This window comes from Camellia sinensis, chromosome 7, assembly GCF_055761805.1.
Source record: "Camellia sinensis isolate YWXY chromosome 7, ASM5576180v1, whole genome shotgun sequence".
In the NCBI taxonomy this organism is placed as follows: Eukaryota; Viridiplantae; Streptophyta; class Magnoliopsida; order Ericales; family Theaceae; genus Camellia; species Camellia sinensis.
The window spans coordinates 126,452,353-126,477,700 of NC_138967.1; positions in this window are offsets into that span (position 1 = coordinate 126,452,353).

Below are 25,348 nucleotides of genomic sequence, written 5' to 3' on the forward strand. Positions count from 1 at the left end.
GTTTGCCTGGACAATGTCTGGTGTGTGCGTGAGGGTCGATAAGTGCTTCCCTCAGTATAAGACCTCAATGTTCTCGTCCTCTCAGACCTGGAGCAACGAGTCCTGGAAGTCCTTGATTGAGTGTCACCTGTTCGTAGGCTCTTACTCTCTGCTTGTGACGGCGTGGTATGCCTACCATGATCTTCCGAGTGGCGAGGGGGCGTCTTTCTTTTGCGCTCCTCTCATGTCGCCACCCCTTTGCCTTTAATCTGGCGCTTCATAGCCTCCATGTCCGCCGCCATCCTTCGTATCAATTCGTCCTGCTCCCTCACGCGATCCTCCAGAACTTGAGAGTTGATCCTCCGCCTCTATTTTTTAGGACTTTGTAAGCGAGAGCGACGAGGGCTTTTACCCCGCCTCCCCCTTGCATCCCTCCGGGGGTTCTGTCGCTGGGGTTATAAATCCGCCATCGGAGGGATAAAGGGCAAACCTTCACGCCTCCCACCCCCCTCAGGAGTTTGTCCATCGATGGCGGATTGTGGCAAATCTTCATTGTGTGCCATTGCCTTTAATTAGCAAGGTAAACTTAATCAAGGGGTTTTGTTCTGTTTGATTTTCCCACAGACGGCGCCAATTGTACGAGCACGAAATAATGTTCTCGTATAATCCTGTTGATCAAGTCCGCGCTCCTCCATACGTCGTCGCTTTACTCCCTGAAAACACAAACGTGAGCTAGCCAGCGGGTGTGTGCCGGATACCTCTCTGATGCCTAAGTCAACAGAATAGACAAATAGACAAAAGCTCTGTGAATTCGGGAATCAAAGTTGTGTTACCTCTCCATAGGTGATGCTATGAGCTTTTATAGGTTCCACGTGGCACAATCCAAGTAGGACTCTTACTCCTCCATGTAGAGTCCTCTTAGGAATCACATTCCTGAAAGATAATGCTTATCCTTCAACACCCCCCTCACTGCTTAAACCAAGTGAGATAGTTCTACCACGGTTGGATGTCAATACGACCGAGATAACATGGCCATGCTAAAGCCGCAGTGTGATAACCCTCACTACTGTTTACTGATAATACTACTGATTGCTGCTAAACTGTGACTGAACATGATTAAGTGACTGATTTTACTGACAATCTGAACCGATTGATTGAGTGTATTAGTTTAAAGGCATTTCTATCTGTTTGACTGTCAATTGATCTGTTCATGCTTTAAGTTTGAACTGTAAAGTGAAGGCCTTATCGACGGCCGAATCTGAAATTGATTAGTGTTTCATGTTAATTAGGATTTATGTGATTTTATGGTAAATTTAGTTGAAATTTGATTTGATATGATTAAATTAGATTAAATAATGTCAAATTACATTAGTTGGCTTTATTACCAAATTGCCACTTAATGGCCTATCTCTACACTCTTGTTAAGACTTGACTAAGAGCATTCATAACACTTCTCCTCAGCCATTTGGTGAGACCAAAAACGTGAGACAGAGCTAGAGAGTTGAAAGAAATTGAGTTCACCTAGATTGGCTTGGAAAATTAGAAGACTTGAAGAGAGATTGCATAATTGAGCTTCTAGACTTGAAATTGAGGACATAAGGTAGGATATTCATCTTCTTGAATGTGAATTCTAGTTGTTTCTTGCATAGTTCATGAGAGGTTAGTGATTTGAGTCATAAATTGGTTTAAAGTGTTGGATTGAGGGCTAGATCATGCATGCATGTGCACGTTCTTGAGTTTTGAAGTTGTTTCATGAGAATTTACTACATGCATGCTCTTATTTTAATTATAGTCCAAGAATTCATCATGTTTTTGGGAAGGATTGAGTTATTTGGCCATGTATTTGAAGCCTTGAATTAAGTTGATTGCATGCATGTCAGCTTTAAATTATGTTCTTGAATTTTGAATTGAAATTGTGTTCAATTGACTTACCTTTGGACTTTGATTTTGCAAATTGATCTTTGAAACATGTTATACTATGGGTTTTAAAGTGTTTTCCAAAAAATTAGCCCAAAAGGATCATTTAAAGTTGAGTTTTGTACTTGAGGTTCAATCTAGAAATTCCAGATTTTGGACCCACGCTCGAGCGGGGAACTCTACGCTCGAGCGTACACTCTGGGTTCATGCAGTCCGCTCGAACGGGAAAATAAACGCTCGAGCGTGAAATGCGTGTATCCAGTACTTTGCATGTGTTTACAGTTCGCTCGAGCAAGGACTTGTCGAGCGTGGATTTCATGCATCCAGTACTTTTGCCTGAGCTTGCAGTTCGCTCAAGTGGGGAAAGACACGCTTGAGCGAAGATCCCTTGTTCTGCATGTACGCTCGAGCGTAGAAAGCCACGCTCAAGCGGGACCCCTGTTTTCTGAAAATTTTGAAAAGTGTTTTAAAGTGCATCTTTGCATCCTCATTCCATCCTAGGCATTCCTAGGTCATGTTTAAGGCATCTTAATGAGAATAATGCTATAGAACCACACCGAGTCAAGTTAGGGGTTGAGTTATCAAACCCGAGTGTGTAATTTAGTGTGTGTTCATTCTGTAATTGTAGGGTTGGCATCCGAGGACGCTCACTTGCCTAGCTACTTAGCCCAACGCTCTGTGAGTAACAATGTCGTAAAGATACGTTCAAATATGATTATTTCTGAATGATTGACTGTTCTGTTTTCTGAATTGATATTTCTTGCTGAATGAATATTTGTCCTCTATTCTGAACTATATTGTGGCATCCATAGCAACTACTGTTACTGTACTGTTACTGTTACTGCTACTGTTACAGAGATCTCTGTCAGTTCCTAATCATGGAACTTCTGTTTACTGTTATGATGGCCATCATTGACTGTTCGGTCTTTTAAGACCCACTATTTACTGTATTGTTCTGTTATGTGATGTACCACGTATAACTGCTATGACTGAACAACTGATATATTGATGTAAATGACTGTTTTAAATACTGAAAGGACATTCATTCTTAATCTCTTTACACATATGTTATTCACTGGGCTTTAGCTCACTGTTTATATTTATATGTAGGTGTCCAGGCACCAGACCGGAGCTAGATGCGTCGGGTTAGCTCCCTCTTTATCAAGCCAACCCTTGTACCTCACTTCGAGGTTCCATGTCTTCCAAGCCAAGGCTGCTTACCGGGGTGTCCTAGTTTCACCCTTCTGTCTCTGTTTTGTAATACTGTATAGACTTGTACTGTATTGTTCTAATTAGGGATTAGGTCCCTAACCTCGATGATTGTATATATGTATTTATGTTCATGATAATGTGAGTAAGTGTTATAAAAGTCTTTTTGCATACAGACTGTCACCGCTTATTGGACATCTTTTATTACTGTTTTGGCTTCCGCCAGCCCCTGTACTCTGTATTACTGTCCTTACTGTTAAGCAGGCCTTCGGTAATCACGGATTACTGGCCGGTTACGGTACTAAACCTATAAAGGCGGGTTTGGGTCGTGACACGCAGACTAGACCGAGCTCCCACTAGCTCGGTTCTTCCCTTCACTGCGTGTACCTCGGTTTGACATATTCCAACTGGGTTGTCTGAGATCGCACTAACCACAACGAGCTTGGACCGAGCTAACCAATAGTAAGGTTCTGAGGAAAGCTCAACATACCTCAGCTCAATATGGTATAACCGAGCTAACTGTTACTGCGCTGAGTGTGATGACCGAGCTAACAGCAGAGTTTTCTTGGACCGGGCTAACTTCTAGGTCATTTCTCTCGGTCTCTCTTACTATGGCCCACAGATCGGCCCGTCACCCAGCTCGGTCCAATTTATATATAAATTACCCTCTCAGGAATATAAAAGAGGGATTTTCAAATGGGCTCATGGAAAATGTTGTGGAAATGAGTATATTGTTAAATTGTGTTGAAATATTGAAAATTTATCCTTAAATGTGTTTTTGAAAGGAAAGATGTTGAGTTTTTGAAAAGATAATATGAATATATCTGTTGATGATGAGAGTGGAGTTGTATATGTATTATCACTCTTATATTGAGATTATGAAATTATAACTGTTGTTGGAGATTTATTTTTTTTATAGAGATATTTGTTTTGGGCTATTGGTAGAGGATAGTTTTGATTGTTGTAAAAATTGCACGAAAAGTTAATTGAAACCAACTACTCATACATCTTGTATTAAACATATTTCATTTTGAGAAAAATAGGTGAATACCTTCGTGAATCTGGTTAGGGAGTGTGGTTGTAGTATTATCTATGTTAGCTTGTGTGTCTTTGGTGAAAGTCCAGAAACCCATGCGGTTAGGTGCCGATCCTTCCGGTTTGTACCAATAAAATGGCTTTGGTAATGCTTGTATAGCCCACTGACAAACACGTACCTAGGGATTCCAAGTGTTGTGTATCCTATTTTTTTTATTTAAAAGGTATTCTTTTACAAATCGATTTGTAATCATAGTATTACATTGTTTTGAAAGAGAAAGTGTAACGTTTTTGTAAATGGCATGCATATGCATTCACCATATGACTTTGTTAAGCATCATATAGTGTGTTTAGGCATTCTCTATTAGCCTTTTGCTCCCCTTATGTAGAAACCAACTTTCAAGTGCTGATGGTATGCCTCCTCTAAGGACTTAGCTTGGGAGGATCATAGAGTTGAAGGCTCATTTGTTTTTCATTTATTGTAAATATTTTTTGTACAAGCCTCCGGCTTTTTACTTATTTTGGATTTGACCCACTTTTGTTATAATTAAGCATCGTCTTAGAAATATGTAGCCATTAAGGCATGAACTTATCCAAATCTCCTTTCATTTCCTGTATATCACCTTGTGTCACAAACTATAGATTCAAAATCTAAGGTTTGTGAATGTACAATGCATGTGGTACCTTTTGTAATGTTATCAAATGAATTAATGAAAGAATGAAATCTTATTAGTTTCCGTATAATTGACGCACTGCTTGGGATTATCTATTGTTGTTATTTGGGGGAATCACAATTTTATCCTTATTTTGGTCAACATGCTTATATTTTTTATTTTTGTTTTAGATTGGACAAAATCAATTGTTAATTATTAGATTAGCACCTATGAGAATTAATCTTCCCACCCTTTGCAAATACTTAAACAATGGACTAACAGAAGGGGGACATTGACACTTGAACAAAAGTGTAGGGATTTGATTGGCACAATTTTATGTGTAGGAGCCAAAGTAGGATTTGACCAGAAGTGCAGAGGGTTAATGGTCACGATTTCATATGTAGGGACCAAAGGAAAATTTAGTACATAATGTAAGGTGCAAAGTGCAGGGGTGCAAAGTGTAATTTGCCCGTGAAATTTTGTGATTTTCACTATTACTCCTAACAAAATTAGACAACTTGTAATTGGCTAATTGAAAACAAAATAATTCGAAATTATTTATCAAAAAAAATAATTTGAAATTTTGTTCACCAATCGCAAAAAAATCTATTGGCTCCAATATTTTAGAATTATGTATCATATGGTCATTACCAAATTTACATTATATTTTCTTTCTCATGATTTGAGATTGGAACACTTTAGCTCTCCCTATTGTTCAAATATAGTTAAGAACCCCCATATAATTTTGGACCAAAATGTAACCGTTAATTTCGTTAGTTATAAATGTAAAATGATTGTAATACTCTTAAATCTTATGTCTTTTTTTATATATTCTTCCTCTCTCATACGCATAATTTATAATTTCTGACATCAATTTAATTAAATCATAATCAATCTTAAATTTTTAATTATTTATTATAATTCCTAATTTTTTTTTTACTCTAGTTTTAATTTAATTATATTTTAAATCAAAATTAATTCGTAAAATCCTTAATTATTTATTATAATTCCTATTTGTTATCTAATTTTAATTTAATTATAGTTTAGATCACAATTAATCATACATCCTTCATTATTTATTGTAATTCCTAACATCTTAATCTAATTTTAATTTAACTATATTTTAGATCAATCCTTAAATATTATTTATTTTATATTTTAATTTAATTATATTTTAAATCACTCTTTAATTATATTTTATATTTTAAATCAATCCATAATTGCATTTCTATTTTATTTTAATTACATCTTAATTTAATTTTAGGTTTGGAGAAGATCGAGATATAATTGTCATTTTATTGTGTTAATTTCAATTTATTTTTTTAGAAAATCAAGTCATTTTAAAAAATAATGTGTGTGGTACATCTTCTGTTACTTTGGCTGGAAAAACTAACAGTTGCATTTTAGTCCAAAACCATAAAATGAATTTGTCTTTAATCCAATTAGTTGATCAAGCATAGTTTAGAACCTGTACATTTATGTTTGAGAATAAGAATTGAAGATTACAATAGACAGAAGTTACCTTTATTTAAAGAAATTGTAGAATACATTCACCAAATAATGAATTGAGATAAGCTTGCATGTAACACCCCAAAATAATTCAACATGAACCATCCACATTAATTAGCATTCACTACATCAAGACTATAAAACTCTAAACCTTACATAGTTAATATGAGAGTTTATACAAAAGTTTCACATGCGGGTATACATTCAATGATTGAAATACACATGAATCTATAGCATGTGAAGCACCTAATCTCAAAACAATAAAATGCCCCTAAGGGCTTACATCTTCCAAAGCAATAGCCCGGTTACAAAAAATGGTCTCTCGGACCCATACACATTTAGCCCTTGGCTTTACAAAATTTACAACAAAAATAAGAGAGCTATATACTCTTCACAAAATGATATCCACGCCCTCAGTTCGGCGAGATCACCACATCTTTACCTGCACCAAAGTCCCATAGGGGTGAGCGTAAAGCCCAGTAGAGAATTCTGACAAAGTATATACAGTTATGCAATTCTCAATGAATTATAAGTGTGCATGCTATGCCATGCTCTCTTAAAGAAAATTCCATTTCATGCTCTTTTTAAAATTTCCATTTCAATAAAAGTTAGCAATCTCAACACATTTCAAACAAACTTTCAATTTTAATCAATAGGGGCGGTAAATACGAACTGGTAATCTCTAGGCTGGTGTCTGCAAGTAGACTCTACGAGTACTACCAAACTGTCATATTTACCGGTATTAATCGGAAGGCTCGACATATATTCACGCGGTTTTCTGGTCTTTCACCAAGGACACTCAGACCAACTTATCAAGTTCAACTACACCGTCTATTCGGACTTACCACGTATTTACCCCATGCCACATTTCCATAGTTCTCATTACAATGTAATCTTTCTCAATGTAAACACTTTTCCAACTCATGCAAAGATGTGTAATAATGATAATGAACCGATTGAAAACATGATGCAATAATTACAATGTCATAGTATTTCTTTATCTTCAAAACTAATTCACAAAATGTTCATGTGCCACCCATTTATAGTAACACAATCTCCCACCATGCACAAATCACAACAAGTTAGCCTCTTCATGTAACGCCCCGAAATAATTCAATATGATCTACCCACATGAATTAACATTTACTAAAGTCATGGCCATAAGCCTCCAAATCTTACACAGTTAATGAGAGAATTTATACAAAATTTTCACATGCGGGTATACATTCAATGATCAAATTACACATGAATCTATAGCATGTGAAATATCAAATCTCAAAACAAAAAAAAAAAATGCCCTTAAAGGCTTACATCTTCCAAGGCAATAGCCCGGTTACACAAAATGGTCTCTTGGACCCATACACGTTAGCCCCTTGGCTTTACAAAAATTAACACAAAAATATAAGAGCCAAAATACTCTTCACAATCATGTCCACGCCATTAACTTGCCAGGATCACCACATCTTTACCCGCGCCAAATCCCATAGGGGTGAGCATAAAGCCCAGTAGAGAATTCTCACAAAGTATATACAGTTATGCATTTTCCTCAACATAAACAAACATGTAAATGCAATGCCATGTGTAGACGTCCCCGAACGCCCCGGGAGGGATGAGCTCCCGTTCCGTTCATTTGGGGTCACTACAGCTCAGGCTCTCAAATTGTCACGGTTCGTAATCTGAACCAAAGAGTCCAAATCCGGCAAATCGTTTTGAGAAAATAGATTTTGAAAGAAGTGCCAAACATGGACTGCTTTACCAGATACAGAGTCGCCACCTAAATGTTTTATTTTGGGGGAAATTTAGGAAACCCTGACTCGTTGCCTAAGGCCACGTGTCCGTCATCACCAAAGTTGCCTCGGCTCGGGAACTTGGGTACGATTGGGGAAGGTCACTTCGTGAGCACCCCCGCTCGCCCGATCAAAGATCGGCCTCTACTAACCATGATATCTATTTTTGAAAAACATTGTGTGTTCTTATTCCGGTTATTAGCCTAGATTTACTATGTGATGTGCACAACATACAAGTATAGACTGGATCGTCTGAATTGGAACAAAACGTTTCATGTTTGTTTATTTTGAAAATGGTTTGATGGTGTTACCCGCAAGTAGGCTAAGACGTGGATTTGCCACCCTCGGGTGGGCTTAAAAAAAAAAACATGATTTTGCCACTATCTAGTGGGCTTAAAACACACATTTGATGAATTGTTCCAATTCAAATAACCCAACCTTCACCCACAGGCATTCAGACAGTTATATCACATAAGCAATTAGCCTCATGGTAAGCATGCTATTCATGGCAGTCACTCACACGCATGCAAGGATGCTAAAGCATAAAACTTACCGAGTACTCCAAGCCAAAACAGAAGCTAATTAGAAATCCATGCATGATCCTAATTATACAGAAATGCCTAATGCAACACATGCAAAAATGCAACTATAGCAGGCTCGGCTATTCTAAACATGGCATATGGAATGCTACAGCTAACATGTATTCAACTTGGAATTGAAAATACAATGCAGTTAGTATGATGCGCCGAGCCCGGTGCATGCAAAATAGATGAATGAATGCAAACATGCTATCATACTGTATGCTAATCAAAACATGCCCTAATCTAACCATCATAAGCGGGTAAATAAAAGGGAGAAAGACGTGGGGTTAGAAGACATACATCACACACACGCACACTTGTTACAACATTGCCCTCGCGTAGAGGGTCCGAAAGAATAATACAGTCCCAAATAATACAATCCAAATAAATAATACAGTCCAAATATGTACAAAAATCCTAATTAATTACCAAATTAACTAAGAAAATAATAAACTGACATGCAAGCCAGGGACTGCCTTGACTCTTCTTCAGATGATGAATAATGCATATCCGGGTTGCCTTTGCACAGAAATCCACTGTGATGCCCCAATTAGCCTCTATTTTGCAATAATTTTTTGGAAAGCGCACCAAGCCCCGAAAGACTGCTGATTCTTGATTTGCTGCAACAGAGAGCAGGAAAGGGGCATCGCAATGTATTTTCACAAATGTATGCATGCTTCGATCCTCGTGCCACCAATCACGCATCTCAATGCATGATGGCCGAGGAGTCGAATTGCACAACTCAATATGAAATGAATGCACAGGAAAATGCAACAAGACCTAACTCCATCATGGATAATCCGGAGTGTCGGCGACTGGGAATTGAGACACGTTCCGTCACTCGAAGTACGAAATGCCCCTCGTTTCCCGTGCTCGGGCTACCTCCTATCCCCAACACGATGCAATATGCATGACATGCATGAAATGCAACTAAGATACAACCTATCATGCACAATGCTAGGAAATGGCATACACGATGCACGAGATAATATGGCATACACAATGCGCTAACATACGGCCTAGCATACACAATGCTATGAAATGAAATGGCATACACAATGCAATATGGGCTTACACCAACATGAGTGGACCTCAGCCACACTCATATCAGTAGCCATACGATGTAAATGAGACCGTCGAGATGCGTGCACGCATGCACGCAAACCGAGGACCGAACCTAAGGCACGAATGCCACTCTACCAAAGCATGGCAAGGCATGGAACATGATATGAAAACAAGAAAATTTCAGCACTGAAATATGATACAAAAAAGCCCCGAATCAGGGCAATATGGCACCCGATGCATGAGACGAACCCCGAAACTCAAAACTAGGCATGCGCAATGACCTATAGCTATACAAAACATGCACTATTTGATCATGAAGCATGAAGACAGATTCAAGGCAGTCCCAAAAAAAGCATATTTACAGTTTTAATCAAGGCCAAAAGGTGAACACAAATAGGGCTAAGTTAACATGCAAAAATGGCCCCAAAAGAGTGATAATGAAGCAAGTAGCAGCTGCTGGCCCTAAATGGCCAAGATCCCTTCAACAGAGTTGAAGAGAGGCTCAAAAAATGGTACTTTACAGTTTACAACAAGCCACTAAAACAAACACAAGTAGGGCTAAACTATTGTGCAAGAAATGGACCAAAAGGGAGACAAAGAAGCAAGTGATGGTTTCTGGCCTCAAACAGAGGAGGGCCCTTTAACAAAATTGAAGAGGGGCCCAAAACATGGTGTTTTACAGTTAGTGACCAAACCCAAAACAGTGCACATGCAAGCTTAAAATACTATGCAAAATAAGGCCTAAAAAGAGGTTTAAACACAAAGAGCAAAAAGGGAGCTTCAAACAGCAAAATTCCCTTGATCAAACATGAAGAGGGGGTCAAAATAATGCCATTTACAGTTCTGACTAGAGCCCAAAAATACAAGCACAAGGGGCTAACAAAACATGAAAAAATAAGGCCAAAAGAGGGATAAAGAGGCAAGTGACAAAAGGAAGCCTCAAACAATGAAGAGTCCTTCAAAAATGTTAAATAAGGGATCAAAATAAGCCACTTTACAGTTTATAACCAAGCTCAAAACAGTTTAAAAATAGGGCTAAAATACTATGCAAGAAAGAGGCATACAAGAGAGGTAAAGAAGCAAGTGTAAAAAGGAAGCCTCAAACAGGGAGAGGCCCTTAAACAAACATGAAAAGGAGCTCAAAATAATGCTATTTTCAGTTAGGGTCGGAGCCCAAAAATGGAAGCAAGTATGGCTTAGAAAGCATGCAAAAGAAGCTCAAAAAGAGGGAAAGTGTGGCTCACCCTTGTAGACCAAACTTCAACAGCCTCTTGGCTTGAGAAAAAGTGCTCCTTGCCTCTGGAAAACCAGCTCCAAGTGTTGGAAAGGATGGTGGTGGTGTGGTGCTATGTGGGGGTGTAGAAATGGTGTAGGGTTTGGGAGGTTTTGAGGATTGGAGTATAGGGAGAGAGAGATACAATATAGGAGGCTTAGAGCAAAATTTGTAACCCTTCAAATGGGAGCTGGAGGGCCTGATATATAGGCAAAAGTGTGGGAAAAAAATGAGGGAAAAAGGGGGGAAAAATGGATTCAAGTTTCCCCCCAAAAGTGCAGCCCCCCGGATACAAAATCTAGGAGAAAACAGAGGGCATTTCTGTAAAGTACCTGGAGAGAGGATCATGGCCAGCCGGTTATTGAAGTTGCAGGTGGCCAGCTGGCCCTTCCCATGGCCGGCCGGCCAAGGGTCAAAAGGGTCAAGAGGTATTAGTGGCCGGCCACCCCAGATTTGTGGCCTCCCATGTGTGCACAACATAACCATGTGGTCAAAAACTGGAGAAAGAAAACTAGGAGAGAGAAAAGCCCACTTTTTGGAGGGGTTCAAAAGAGTCAAACACAATTACTGGTCGGCCATGTGATATTGGTGGCCTCCCAGGTGTGTACAACACAAATATGTGGTTTAGGGCTGGAAAAAGTGGCCTTAGGGTGGTCAACATTGGTTTTCGAGTGAGGAAAAACGAGCGACGGAGGGCGATGGAGGAATAAAACTGGTTGTCAGAACAATTACTAGCCTCCCACCCTTCTACAACCTTCTTAACAATGAAACAGAGGTCCCTGCCAAAAATGAACCCAAACCGATGCAAAATGAAGGTTCGGGGGCCGAAACGCGCAGCCCGAGGCCCCGAAAACTGACTGTTAGGCATCGGAAGCGGTGTTCGACCACGAAGCTGGTCTCTCGGACCACAGTGTCCCTCAAACGGGAGCAAATAAGATGCATGCCAAAAATCGGAGCAAACGGAGGTGGTTAAGCGGTCCCGAACCGAGGCACACAGCCGTCGGCTTCGAAAAACCAAAAACCGGGCTCCAAACGGGAAAAATGGCCTACGGCCACTGAGAGATGATCTACGAGACCTCTCCCTCCCTTCAGGAAGAGAAAACAGAGAAAACAGAGCCTGGTTCGTAACATCACCAAGCGCTTAATCGGTGACGTCTGAGTCTTAAGGTCGGTCAAAAATGGGGTGTCTACACCATGCCAATGCTAATAAATGAGGAAAAATATTCATTTCAATGCACTATTTCGAAGTCACCATGTTCTCAATATTGTCTTGTAATCTCAACAATTTCAAACTTCCAATATTAATTCAATAGGGGTGGTAAATACGACACTGGTAATCCCTAGGCTGGTGTCTACAAGTAGACTCTACGAGTACTACCAAACTGTCATTTTTACCAGTATTAACCGGAAGGCTCGACACCTATCCGCGCGGTTTCTGGTCTTTCACCAAGGACACTCAGGCTAACTTAACAAATTCATCTACACCTTCTATCCAGACTTACCAACGTATTTACCCCTTACACAATTTCATGGTTCTCATTACCATAATACCTTTCTTCATGATATAAATCCCTTTGATTTAAGTTCACAATGCACAATGATTAATGAAGTGACATGAAATGCCAAGATCTTTTCCATACCTCATAATATTTCTCCATTTTGAATATCTCTACAACAATGTCAACTTTCACATTCTCATATTCTCTTTTCAATATTCATCCACAAAATTAACATGTGTCATCAACATATTGCCACAATTCTCATTTCACATGTCATAACAAATTAGTCTCTCCATGGCTACAAGTGAAATAATTCAAATATAAATCCCCAGTGTTCACAATTTTCCCACCATTTATGATATCCAACAATTTATCACAGACAAGCTTGTATATTCAAGTATTAGTAATAATATTTAAATAACACCTCCTTCTCATACATCAAGTAAATTTGCCATCTTGTTAAACATTGATAAAACCCCTCTCATTCATCTTCTTAACACAAGAAAATAAGAAATTTCAAAGACATTTTTCATTTTACCAAAAATCCCCAATTTCTAGGGTTTTCATCAATAACAAACTTTCATCATATTCTAATAGAAACTCCATCACACCATTTTTCATGAATTTAATAGAGGAAAACCCACAAAATAATAGTAAAAGGTTGAAACACAAACCCACATTCAAGGCCCTCTTCATTTTGAAACCAAAATCAAAGAAATCAACACAAAACTTCAAGAACCCTTTTAAATCAACATCAATCTAGCAAAACTTGTATATATGACTCAAGAAAACCCTACCTCAAAGGCTTGAGAAGTTGGAGAGAAGAAAACCCTAGTCTTTAATGGAGAATCCTTCAACCTCTTCCACACAAAGTGAAACCCTAGCTTGGACCTTCAAGATTTGTGAGAAAGGATGATGATCTTGAACCAAGAATCACAAGAATCAAAGAGTTTTTGGATGTTTGAAGTGTTTTCTAGAGAGAAGGGGAGAGAAATTAGGTTTAGAATGAGGAAAAATGAGGAAAAAGGGCTATACATTCGGACCAAAAAATGTAAAAAAAAAACAGGGCACGAACTGCCCAGTTGGCCGCTCATACGGCCTTTCCCACCGCTCGAGCGGCCCACCTTGACCGCTCGTACGGCCCATTCTCTCCGCTCGTGCGCTCTTAGACAGAATCAAATTTCTGGGTGTCAAGCTTGGCCCCTCGTGCGGCCCCTTTCACCACTCGAGCGGCCTAATTCCGCACGTGCAGCCTAGGGCCTCGCACGTGCAGCCCCGGCCCAGCAGCTCAAATTTTTGACTTCATCCCCGGGTACCCTGGACTCACCCATGCACCCTCCGGAACAGTCGAAATTCAACACCGAAGGAAAATAAGAACTACGAAACCATTTCCGAACATCTCGAGTCAATGAAAATAAAAAGAGAACGAAGCAAAGAAAGAAAAAGGCAAGGGAAAAAAAAGGGCGGTCGTCACACTTCAAGGCAATATAAAATATCTTCAACATAAACCCCAAGGTTTTACAACTTCAACATTTCATGGTTACATAATCATTCATCACTTTCCAACAACACATGTTCAAGTAATTTAACAAATATGTTATAATAACATCTCATCCCATACCTTTAATAGATTTCCATTTAGTCAAGCTTGTTATAAGATTCGCTCTCCATCATCCTCATGACATAAAATATTAAAGGATTTCATAAACATTATCTATTTTTCCAAAATCCCCAAAGGCTAGGGTTCTTCATCATGTACAAAACATTTTTTTTTTGTTTTCATTTCTTGGTGAAAATCCAGATTAAAACATCTTTCTTAGATTAATAAGATGAAACCCTCTAAGATTGACCAAAAATTTTGAAAGTTTAAAAAACCCTTTTTGAGAAATTTCTACATTTTTAAAATCACAAGGTTGAAATCATCAAAACTAGAAGGAAACTCCTAAATCATCAACAAATAGCAAAACTTGTACATGTAACTCAAGAATGTCCCTACCTCAAAGATTGATGAAGAAGGAGAAGTAAAACCCTAACTTCAAAGATGAGAAGGAGCCTTGATTTCCACCACACCAAGAAGAGCCCTAACTTGATCTTCAAGATTAGAGAGTGAAGATGATGATCTAAACCCAATGGATTGCAAGAATCGAGGAGTTTTAATGTTTGGGGATGTTTTCTAGAGAGAAGGAGGAGAAAATAGGGTTTAGAGTGAGAGAGGAATGTCAAAAATGAGATACACCTTCGGACCAAAAAGGAAAAAAAAAAAAGAGTTTCGGATGTCCAGCCGTCCCGCACGTGCGGCACATGCCCCCACACGTGCGGAGCCTCTCTCCCTCACGTGCGGCTCCCAACTCCGCACGCACTTGCCCCGCACCTGCATATTAAGTAGAATGCAACACACTGCAATCCCCTCCTCCCGCACGTGCGGCCCCTACTCCGCACGTGTGGCCCTGGCCTAGCAGCCCAGAATTTTCTGACTCGCTTCCCGGGCGCTCCAGACCTGACCCCGCACCTCTCGGAACAATCTACATTCAACATTGAATACAACAAGAACAAGAGCCTAATACCCAAGAATTATCTCCGGACATTTTATACTCAATGAGAGCAAAAGAGGACGAGGTGAAGGGGAAGGAAAGAAAGAGAAAAAAAAGACCCGGTCGTCACATTGTAGGAGATCTGTTTGTCCACAATAACAAAAACTAATGAGATGAAACATTTTTATGAGCTAAGCTTGCAATCTATCTCGAGCCAAACACATATGTGGAAGCATTTAAGAAAATCTATTACATAAAACTAGAATTTACCTACACAATGATGGATCTAGGAGAGGGGGGGAGCTAAGAGGGGCGGCCGCACCCCCAAAAATTTGAAAAATATCATATATTGTATTAAAATAACTTGAAATCATAGAAGTTCGCACCCCTAACTTTTTTGTAGATAATTTCAAAATTATATAGAGTAGCCCTCAAATTTTTTAAACTATAAGTAGCTTCCCAAAGACATAATCCTAGATCCATCCCTGTTAACCTACATGAATATTGTTGCAGTAGAAGCCAAGAAAATTAAGAGTTATTATGTTAACAATCACAATAAGAGAGTTTTTGTTATTTCTTGAGCGTATGAGTATTTATTATTATTAATATGCATTTTATTTTGCTAATCAAAAAATTGAGTTATTTGATTTTTGATGTCAAAGAAGACAAGCCATAATTCTATAACTTTTGCTTAGCGTTACATGGATAATTGACCCCTTTTTGTACTCATGTCCATATATAAGATGCAAGGAAGAAGTCAAAAAATTTATTAGAAGATTGATAAGATTAAAAAAAAAAAGTGTATCAAACAAAATAAATTTAATTTTTATAAAAGAGAAATTTACTTACATTAGTTATTAAACAATCACAAGAAAAATGAATAAATGTAGGAAAAATTGGTCAACAATCCCGTACATTGATTGTTTTGTAGCAGAGATCCAATTTTTGGTTTTTCTTAGTTAGAAGGTGACATGCACAACACTTTTTAGTTGGCAAGTCTAAACATTTTATGGCAAAGAAATTTTTTGACATATTGGCCTTTTTATGTGTAGTGTTAAATTTTTTTTAAAATGTTATAACTTTAACTACATATATCAATTTTTAATAAAATTAATATTTGTGTTCGTCTTTTCAAGATCTTTAAAAAAGATCAATATTAAAAATTTAAATAAAAAAAAATAAACAAAAGACCAATAGAAAAATAACGAATATATAGATCTATTTCGAAGCATGTCAAGGCCAAGGAAATTCATGGCAATGCAACTATGTGTTTGGTATCATAAAAACTATAGATCAATGCAATAGAGTTGCAATTTTCCTCACCATGGACCAAATGACATGATTTTTTTGTCTAATGTTAGATGGTTTATCTGAAAAAAAGTATAGCTTGAGAGTCAAATTTTTTTATTTTTTTTTTTTTTTGAAAAAAAAAAAAATGAGCAAGCGAAACCACCTTTGTTCATTTCAGTTGGCTAGATTTCACAAAAAATACATAAAATCAAAAAACAAAAGTCTCGAAAACAGACTAATGAGCACAAAATTATGGCCTATTGAAGTTTCTGAAAATATAAATATCAAACTCCATTTCCTAATTTTTAAAGCAGCCATATATATGTTTGTCTACCATTTTTATAATTTAGAAAATATTTCAAAGTGCCCAGATAGTGCACAGATAGCATAGGTAATGCATAGATAGGCACATATAATGCACAAATAGCACAATATTAATAGATAGTAGATAAACCTATTTGTCCACATTTTTCACCTTAAAAGTGCATTAATATATCTCATATAGACCTATTTATTCCCATTTTAATTTAATAGTTCACAGATGGATGCCAGCTATACCTATATCTCCCAATTTTTTTAATTTAAAGTGCATACATAGAACTATTTTTTCCAATTTTTAATTTAAAATGAAAATATGCCAGATACGTTTAAAAGTGGACAAATAAATCCCAAATAGACCTATCTGTCCTCCAGATAGAACTATTGTTTTCGGGTGTTTTTCTTTTTTTAAAAAAAAAAAAATTTAAACGTGCACAAATGACCCCATATAGGTTTAAAGTGCAAATATAAATAGATCTATCTGTCCTTATTTTTAATATTAAAGTGCACAAATAAACTTGAGATATACCCATCTATCTTTTTATATTTTATATTTTTTTTATTTCCATATTCAACGTGGAGCTTGTTTTAAAGATTTCATAAAAGTGAAACCAAAAATATAAATGTTATTCAAAAGTGGATAACAAAATTCAGGTTATGAGAATTTAAATTTTGCAACTAGAAGGTTTGTTGTTTATAAGGAGATGATTAGTAGGATCATGAGAAGAAAGCTTGGAGAACTAAAACTATTTTCGTCATTGTAAAGTTGTGTTTATTAACTGCCGTTTGGCAAGTGAGTTGGGAATAAAAAAATAAAACAGACAAAATAAGTCAATAAAATAAAATGTCACATCTAAACTATAATCGTTTTATTTTTTCTCTAAAAAAAGAAAAAGAAAAGTCAAACAGTTATTTCCAAACGGAACTAATTTAGCAAGACTAAATTGGCCAAAAAGACAATAGACTTAAAAATCTCAAAATTGAATTTATGGCCCGCCATAAACCTGTATCAATCATTTCTTGATATTCATTTAAATATTTCATACAATTTTTGGGTTATATAATTAGGATCTTATGGATAATTTACTTTATTTTATTTTGTTTGACCGACAAAACTTAGTAGTTAGTTATTAGATCAGCACCTATGAAAAGTTGTATTTCCACCATTTGTAAAGCACTAAGCCTTCGTTTGGCTAACTTAGTTGGGCTAAAAAAAGCATAAAAAACAAAATAAACTAAATAAGCCAATAAGACAAAAATGTGGCATCCAAATCATAATCATTTACTTTTTTTTCTCACAAAAATTTAAAAAAAAAGAAGCTAAATCAAGCGAACTTTTTAATCCCAAGCTAAAAAAGTCTCAACTCAAAAAAACCAACTAAAAAAGCCAATGCCAAACGGCGACCAAGTGCTTGTTTTCTTAATTCAACTTTCCTTAAAGAGAGTTGAATCCATGACCTCCCCTAGCGACTAAAGAAAATCATGGTGGCCTACTAAGTTGGTTTATATATAATTTATTTGACTAATATTTTATGAAAAATTATATTGATAGTCTCTACATTTTTTCTTTTGTGTTATTTTGATCCATACACTTTCAGTTGACTCAATTTTAACCATTAATTTTAGATTTTGTATTAATTTAGTTCAATTGATAATACCGCTAGGGTTTTTGACTAAAAGTATAACTGAATTTGTTGAGATTAACTTATTAAATTAAGAAAATTTATAATTTTGCCCTTAAAATCATGGCACATACCACTTATGTACGTATTTTTTATTAAAAAATTTGAACAATTATATTCAATTGGACTAAATTGAGACAACGTCATAAATTTAAGGTTAAAATAAAGTCAATTAAAATTATAAGAACTAAATACAAGAATCAAAATATAGAGACTACTATCTAGCTAGTGGCTAATATACACATTGAATTTTGCATTTGTTTAATGTTTTTAAATGATGACACATAAGTTAAAATGCTACAATTTCCTAACATGTGCATAATATAAAAAAGGATTTTGCTACGTTTAGAAGTTAAAAAAAAATTGCATATCATGCACACAAAAAAAAAAGTATATATATTAAAATGTATTGTCTTTTTAAATATTCTTATCACGTGTTTTAAACATGTGTTAGTGTTAACAAGACTATAAAAATAAAAAATAAAAGGCTTAGATGTTTGGAATAACTTACAAAAGTTAAAAAGTCAAAAAATTATTAAAAAAATAAAAAAAATTCATACTATTTGGGGAAGGTTGTGGGGGAAATTTAGAGGGTAAAATTATTATTTTTCCCTTTGAATTCAAATATCCAAAAGTCAAAAAGTTAAAAGTCAAAAAGTAAACACAGGTAAAATTAGGGCTGAGCAAGTGATCCGTGAAATCCGTAATCCGATCCAATCCAATCCAATCCGATAGGTTTGGATTGGTTTTTTGAATCCGCGGTTCGGTTCCGGATTAAAAAATTAAAAATCCGTAGTTTACGAATTGGTTCCGGATTGAATCCCACGGTTCCGGATTGGAACCGATCCGAACCGTATACAAATAGTCTATATTTTTATTATACATCCTCCCCCATAGTATCTTCTCTTAATTCTATATAAAATCTAAACTCAAACCTAAAACCGTATAATATTTTCTTTTATTACTCTTGTTTGTTGGTTTTTAGTTTTAAGTTGTAATGGTTTAAATACTTATAGTGAAATCAATTTTCTTATGGTTGTTTAAATTTTAGAACAGTATGTCGCTATTATAAAAAAATATGTTACTATTGTGAAACTAATATAGCGCTATGTTTATATTTTTATAAAATTAAAGTGTTATAAATATATTTTTGTTATTTAATTATGTGAATCCGTGGTCCTAAACCGATCCAATCCGTATTTACATGGATTGGTTCGGATTGGTTTCATGATTTAAACGGATTGGATTGATTCCAATTTTTTAGGAACCGTAGATAACGGATTGGTCCTGGTTTTATCCCAATCCGGTCCAATCCGGACCATGCTCACCCCTAGGTAAAATGGTCATTTTACTTTTACTATAATATTTTATTACACATATTTTCGTAAAAAATCAAAAAATTATCCCAAATATACATATTTTTTTTCTCTATTTTTTTAACTAAAAAGTCAATTAACTATATAATCATAAAGAAAATAGACAAAACAGAAAGTTTGAAAATATGTTCCATTGAAACACAATGAAATGCAAATAAGGAATGTCTTCAACTTAGCTTTTCTTTTTTTTCTTTTTTCTTTTGTGTGCCTGTGTCTCTGTGTGTGTGTGTGTGTGTGTGTGTGTGTGTGTGTGTGTCACAAGGTATACATTAGCTGGTGTTAGTCGAGTTAAGTGGAGGAAGGAATAGCCAAGGAAATTAAGGTTGGGTTTGATAAAATTTTCCCAGTATGATTTGAGAATAGAGTTATATTTTGAATTTTTGAGTTTTAAAATTATAATTTAAGTGTGAAAAATTTATTCGATGAATGAGTTTTGAATTGAGTGAGAAATTTTATGTGACATATGATATTTGATATAAAAATTTACAACTCATAACCAAACACACGATTCAAAATTCTATTCAAAACTTATAAAATTTTTTAAAATTTTTCAAAATTTTTTATAAATTTTCAAAATTTTTTTATTTAAAATACTATAAAAAATAACATGTGGCAATTGTAAAAAAAAAAATGCATTGTTCCGGTCAACCGGCCGGATGTTTGGGAGGACGATCGGTTAGTCCAAATTTTTCCGTCTTGGACAGAATTTTCAAAAGTAAGTGTGAAATTAATTTTTAAAAACTGTAAACAAACACCACATGCAAACCAAAGAATGAAACTGAAGTTCCAAAATACTACCAAACATAACCTAAGATCTTCACACCACAAAGTAGTATTATATAATCATTTGGCCGTGGTGTTACATCGAATTGGTTCAAAAAAGTTTAATATCTCACCATAAAGTGGTTGATCAAATAAGTCACATGGTTTGCACAATGTGTCATACTTTAAAATTTTTTTATATATAATTACTTTTTTCATTTCAATTTAGTTAATGAAAGGTTATCTCCCTCATATATGAGGCTTTTAAATATTATAAAATAAAAAAAAAAAATTAGGTGTACTACCACCACCACTAGTATAATAAAAAAATCCCACCTATAGAGAAAATCATAAATGGCATTTTCATATAAAATTAATAGAATTAATGTCATCACCGCCATTTATCCTATGCCTAGCTTCGTCTATCAAATGATGCGAAAGAGTAAGAATGTGAGATATATGGTTGCCCCTATACCAAATTAAATATTTGAATCTTCTAATCTTTAATCATATTTGAAAAAAAAAATTTACATTTTATAATAATGAAATTTTTTAATCTCTCAGGTGAATGAGTAATAAAAAAAATCCATTTTAACCTTGAAATTTATTTAATTTGAAATACATTCTTAAATGTTAATAACATTTTATGATGGAATATTACACTACAAGATAAAATAAATGTTCAAAATATACCTACATACAAATCCTCGTAAAGTTGGTTTGTCTCTAATCCTTTATACTCGTCTAATTTTGGGTTTGTCAGCCTACCACGAATTTTATTTCGATAATCCAAATCATTTAATTTCATATAGATGTATGTGTAGATGATTATCATTGAAAAATATCATATTGATCCAATAATCATAATCACATAATTTTAATATATTTTCTTTGAAAAATAAATATATATTTTCAAAATCATATTTATCATCTACTTTTAAAGAGAATACACTGAGATTATATAATTATGCATGTCGATTCAATAATATTTTTTTTTTTCAAATACGATATGATTTACACATAAATGTCTAAAGAATCAACTAAATCGTGAACGTGTAGCTTATTATGATGGGCCTATGAACTCAAAAGTTGACCATCAAATCTTCAAATACTTCTATATAAGGGATGTTTGGTTCACTATACTTCTATCTAAGGGATGTTTGGTTCATTAAAATAAAGTATAATTGAACAATCATTTTATCATTTTATTTACTCTCGTGTTTAATTAAACTAAAAAAATAATGATTATAAACAGGGGTGAAGGAAAGTGAGATCAGGTGCACTACCTCAACTTTTAAGAAATTATGCTTTTGCCTCTTGTAAAAAAAAAATATAAAAAATAAAAAAAATAAAAATAAATATTTTAATTTAAACCTTTCAAGCAATGTTGGAAAAATTTTATATCACATCTTTTTTTTTTTTTTTTATCTTTTTAAAATATATATATATATATATATATATGTGTGTGTGTGTTTAATTTATCACTTTAAATGTTTAATTATGTTAAAAATTTCTTATAAATTTTATATTAGAAAAATGTTATATGTCACTGATTTTCTATCATTCCTTATATGAATATTTATAATCAGTTCATTGGTTTATAAGTAATTATTACATAATTAATAATAACTAATGATACATTGTCATGTGATTCAGTCATTCAAAGCGGTAAAAAAAAAAAAAATGATATATAGCAGCCCCTATATATTATTTATTCACTATTTTTTTTATTTCTTTCTCTATCACTCTTTGTATCTCTTTTTGTGTGTGCATCTTTTTATAATTTAATTGATTAACTTGAGCTTATATTTAAATATAACTTTTGTATGACACTATAATTTTTAATTCTACCATCAAATAAAAATTAAGTTAAATTGAATTGTGAATTTTGTTAATATTTTAATACAATGGTGCCCTTCTAAGTTAAAATCTTAACTCCACCACTGAGTATAAATAAAATAATCTTTCATCATTTTAAAAAAATAATTATTTCATACGAAAATCTAAAAAATAACCCTTCCATTCTACTCCTTATCATTCTAACTAATCAAATAGAAGATAAAAGTTTAACGAGGTTCGGGATAGACAGCTTATAGATACAGTCCATGTAATGTACCATAGCTTTCGTTGAATGACTGCAAATTTCAAACAGGGAACTAAAGAGATTTTAAAAAATGAAAAAGCAAAATTTATCTAATAGTAGATTTCGTGAATCAGAATTATTTAGGATCTAAATAATATACTTATAAAAATGCTAGAGACTCTAAATAAATTATCAAATATTTAAAATAATACTCGCATTAACGTGTTCTCACACCCATGTGAGTGTTGCCATTTTTATGTGTTTACCACTAAAAAAATAAATGGTCTATTTTAAAAAACACACTTATCTTCAATTTTTTTAAAGACAAATATGGCAAATTGAATAGGGTCAAATTATAGAACCGACAATTTTTTTATTTTTTTATTTTTCATATAGATGATATCCATGAAGGGTTTTAGAAAATGAATATTTTAGATTATCGGAATGGGATTTGTGGCTAAGATTATCAGATCAACCTAATTTTTTTTATGAATGATATACATGAAAGATCCTACGAATTAAACGATTTTGACTATCAAAACAAAATTCGTGACTATAACTATCAATCGACCAAATTTTTATTATGAATAATATACACAAATGAACTTACAAAATGAACAAGTTGAATTATTGAAATGGAATTTGAGATGGGCCTTACGGGCTTGGACAATACCTTGCAATCTTGATCTTAGACCAGAGAAAATTTTGAAATTTTTTTTCCAAAATTTGTTTCTTAAAGACAAACCAAACAAGGCCTACATGTCCCTAAAAATATCATGCCCATTTGACCCATTCGGAGTAACAGCCCCGATCATATCGATTCCCCAAACTGAAAATGGCCATGGCGAAGTCATGTTGTATAGTTTTGACAGCGGGATGTTCATGCGGTTTGCATGGATCTGACATTTGTGGCATCGCCGAACAAAGCCGATACAATCCTCCTCCATGGTGGACCAGTAGTAACCTTGCCTAAGGATTTTCCGAGCTAACATCACCCCGTTCATGTGTGCACCATATTCTCCTCCATGGATGGCCTCCATCAGGCGCTTCGATTCTTCGGCATCAACACACAGCTTATGCATTCCCAGATGACCTCTCTTGTACGGTTTCCCCTCGCAGATGATGAACTGAGCAGCCATCCTTCTAATTGCCCTTTTATATTTGGCATTTGCCCCTGGTAGATATGCTTCTTTTTCCAAGAAGTTCCAGACATCGTGATACCAGAGGTTCTCATCTTGAACCTCTTCTATAGCAGCAATAGACTTGTAAGCTGGCACAAACTTCTGGTCAATGATGACTGGACGCATTCGGACTCCGAAAGGGATGTCTATCATGGAAAATAGGGTTGCTAGTGAATCTGCGAACCTGTTGTTTTCTCTTAGTAGATGAGCGAAGTTCAGCTTTTCAAATCGAGGAATCAGCAAGTCCAAGGTCTGGTGATACATTATCATTTTTTCTTCTTTGACTTTCCAATCTCCTTTTGCTTGAGATACAACAAGGTTCGAGTCCTCGATGACATCCAACCGTTTTGCCCCTAGTTCCAGGGCTGCTTCTAAACCAGCGATACATGCTTCATACTCTGCTTCGTTGTTCGAGACTCTGAATCGGAGTTTGAATGCTAGAGGGATACGGGAATTTTCAGGTGCTATTAGCAACACTCCTATCCCATACCCGTATTAGTTTGACGCTCCGTCAAAGTACATCATCCAAGTTTCGTCTTCGATATGCAAAATGGCCTCATCTAGGAATAAGTACTCAACTGCTTCATCCCCTTCCACTGGGTGATCGGCTAGGAACTCCGCTACCGCTCTCCCCTTTACTGACTTGCGAGTCACATATTTCAGATCGAATTCGGAAAGCAGAAGCAACCAACAAGCTAGCCTACCCGTAAGTGCCGGTTTCTCGAAAAGATATTTGATGGGATCCAGTCGTGAAACCAACATTACGGAGTGAGCTAACAGGTAGTGCCGCAGCTTCCTGATAACCCATACCAAGGCTAAGCAAGCCTTTTCCAATGGTGTATAACGGGTTTCATACTCTAGCATCTTCTTGCTCATATAATAGATAGCCCTCTCCACCTTGTCCTCAGACTCTTGTGCGAGCATGCAGCCCATTGTAGTCTCAGTTACTGAAAGATACAAAATCAACGGTTTCCCCGGCTCAGGCAGCGACAACACGAGTGGGTTCTGTAAGTATTCCTTGATCTGTTTAAAAGCAGCTTGGCATCGGCCGTCCCATTAGAACTTCTTTCCTTTCTTTAGGAGACCAAAAAGTGGTTCACAAGTCAAGGTTAATTTTGAGATAAACCGTCTTATGAATTGCACTTTACCCAGAAAGTCTTGCACCTCCTTTTCAGTCCTTGGTGGTGGCATCTCTAAGATAGCCTTGATCTTGGAAGGGTCGACTTCGATACCTCTCTGTGTAATCAGAAACCCCATCATTTTTCCTGCTGTAACACCGAACGTACACTTCTAAGGATTCAGTCGCAACCAAAATTCTCTGATCCTTTGGAAGGACTTTTGCAAGACAGTGTAGTGGCCCTCTCTTTCTTTGGACTTGACAATCATGCCGTCCACATACACCTCAACCTCTTTGTGGATCATGTCATGCAATATTGTGGTCGCGGCCCGTTGATATGTAGCCCCAGCGTTCTTCAACCCAAATGGCATCACCTTGTAACAGTAAGTCCCCCACGGGGTGGTGAAAGCGGTCTTCTCCCGGTCTTCAGGTGCCATCACTATCTGATTATAGCCCGAAAATCTATCCATGAACGAAAGCAAAGCATGTCCCGCTGTGAAG